The sequence below is a fragment of the Photinus pyralis genome, unplaced genomic scaffold (genome assembly GCF_008802855.1).
Source record: "Photinus pyralis isolate 1611_PpyrPB1 unplaced genomic scaffold, Ppyr1.3 Ppyr1.4_LG7, whole genome shotgun sequence".
NCBI classification, from domain to species: domain Eukaryota; kingdom Metazoa; phylum Arthropoda; class Insecta; order Coleoptera; family Lampyridae; genus Photinus; species Photinus pyralis.
Window position 1 is genome coordinate 5,013,944 of NW_022170738.1, and position 3,057 is coordinate 5,017,000.

The following is a 3,057-nucleotide window of genomic DNA, read 5'->3' on the forward strand; positions in this document are numbered from 1 at the left end:
TAATTCCCAAATATTGTTAAACATATTGAGCATATAATGTTCCCAGTTTGGTGGTAAGTGTTTATAAAATTCATTGGGTATTAAATCAAATCCCGGTGTTTTACCGAGTTTGGCCGACGCTATGCTGTTGTGAAGCTCGTTTAATGTTATAGGCGTATCTAAGTAATAATTAGAAACGTCAAAGTATAATGATACAGATGAATTCAAGTTTGCGTGATGTCTACGATAAAATTCTTCCCATTCCTCAAGTGTTACTTCGTTGATGTTTTCGCGACTTGTTTTCAAGTTTTTAACAACTTTCCAAAATTCACTACTATTATTAACATTAGCAAGAGTGTTAGATATGTTCTTATAATACACCTTTTTAGATTTATCCAATAGTTTATGATAGAGTTTTTTATGTAGCAAGTAATCATTCAAAGTAGCGTTATTCGGGGTAAGTTTGTACAGTTTTAAAAAATACTTGGTTTGTTTTCTCTGTTCGTAACACTCTGCGTTAAACCACGGTTGTTTTTCTCGTAATTTTTCATGTGCCTGTCCGTTGTAGACTTTCACTAAACTAAGTTTTTGTGCTATACATTTGATTGTATTTTCTAAGTTAATAGTTAATGCCGATGGATCAGTGTGGTGCATGTAGACATTTGGTGAGTGTCTAAGCTCCGTTTCGTAATCCCGACCCTTTAATTCATCCCAGAATAACCTATTGTATTGATTGAGCTTGTCACCTGATGATTGAGGGTGCTTTTGACAATTACTATTTATGTTTGAACTCGCAAGTTTAAGAATGCAAATACTGTGCTCTGTCTTCTCAAGTGTGGGTAGTATACGCAAATACCTAACATCTTGAATGGCTGACATATTGGCCCAAATTAAGTCTATAGTACTCTTACCATTCGCATTGGCGAACGTGAAATTCCCTGGGGCGTCGCCTTCAGTTCGGCCATTTAAGGTAAACAGTCCCACATCTTCCATCAGAGTTATAACCATTTTTCCCCTTTTGTTGATATAATGGTCGAGTGAGACCCTGGTTGCTTGTACATTGTAGCCTGTAATTGTCTCACGGTCTAATTGGTTAAGTTGCCCAATGCGAGCATTAAAGTCTCCTAAAACAACCCACTTATAATCTCCGTACACATATGATAAATCAGTTATAAATTCATGTAGTAATTCTAAGCTTGCCTTATTGTCTAAATTAGGGCTTATATACACAGACAAAATTAGGTATTTCAAGGTAAACATATTTAGTGATACACATATCCATAAATTCGTGTGGCTTACAACTTTAAAATAATTTAAAAGATTACTTTTTACAAACATAATTAATCCTCCACTAGCACGTCCTCTGTCTTTTTCCTTCACTGCTACGCTAACACAAAGTTTACTAAAGCTATTCATAAAAAATGGTAACGGATAATCCAAAGACGACATCCAAGTTTCACACAAAGCTATGACATCACTATTTAGTACAATATCCCTAGTATTCACGTCCATATTAGTAAAGTTATTGAAACCCGAGATATTCCAGAAGATAAATTTTAACACTTCATTTGCGTCCATTGTAGTTGTTGATTTCATGACATCTGCGACTGACGGTCTGTTGGGTTTAGTTAGTTTTTTGATTCCAGTAATTTGTCAGCTTTATTGTCCCAGTACCACAATTTCCCATCCACAAACAATTTCCGGTAACCTATCTTGGTGCGCTTGCCGTCTGCTTGCAAAGACTCTGCAACTTCTTTAATTTTGGCTTGAGTTTTTAGTTCTTCCGTCGTCATATCATTGTTTATGTAGACTTTTTTCGTATCCAAGTTTTCCTTCAGTTTTTGTTTGCAGCACATAACTTCTTGCTTGTCCTTCCATGAATCAAACTTCACCAACATTACACGCTTATCCTTCCCTAGCACGAGCACTTCTTTTGGTTTAACTGACACTTTTAATTTCCCTTGGAGAAGCTCTTCTACTATTCTTTCTTCATTGCCAGGGCACGCAGATAGACCCTTGATGACTATATTATTTTTCTTATCCAGTTTTTCTCGCCATTGTAATTTACGCTCAAGGGATTCAATCTTCTCTTCTAAAGAGTTAACAGTCAGTTGCCATTTTTGTTCGTTTTTCTTCATTTCTTCCTGCATTTTGCTGATGTCTTCCTTCCATTGGGCGTTTTCGGCCCTAATTAATTTCAGTTCTGAGACCACGCTATCCAACATTTTTTCAATTTTTTCCATACTGCCTGCTGACGTCGTACTTGTTTTATCAGGCGAACGGCTGACCTTTTTGCTTTTCGCAAAGGGACTATTTTCTTCGAGTGAGGTATCTAAGGGCTTTCTTTTGTAATAAGATGTAATGCTATTACTTCGCTGACGGTTATCCATAAAACAGTTTGTTCTTGAACGTGAGTTTAGTTGCCTATCGACCAGGCGCAATTTGCCTTCGTAATAAATGTATTGTTATCAACTTTAATAGTTATCAGTTATCAGTCTCTCCTTGACCGCTAAAATTTACAACCGATCTAACAGTGAAAATTTGCATTAGATTTAATGTAATTTTTTGAAAAAAATGGAGTACATTTACACCATGTTTTTACCCAAATTTGCTCCAAATGTTTTCCGTTTATGTTTGCACTCGGATCAATATTTATTCGGACTTCCTGATTTGCACAAAACAAATAAATCTACGGGAACATTATCAGAACCACCATGATGCATAAACTCTCACTCTCTACTCAAGACTCCTAGACTATAAATTATTATTGGTTGAGTACCACTGCAGTATTTGTTTGATCACTGTATTTGGGCTATAAAGCGGGAGGCCGGGTGTTCAAACCTGGGCTGAGGAAAGAGTTTTCATTTGTGACAGGAATTTCGTTAGACCAGTTTCAAGCATTCTGTCGGCTACTCCGAATTAGGTTTTCCTGCAGTCTTCCTAGTTCGTAAGGTAAATACCGGAGTAGTATAGAACAACTTAAGGCCTTCCACAGAAGCACGTATAAAAAGCATTATGCGTGTCACTCTGTAATTGGGTACAAGCGTGTCGAAGACCCAGAACAAGAGAGGAATAATA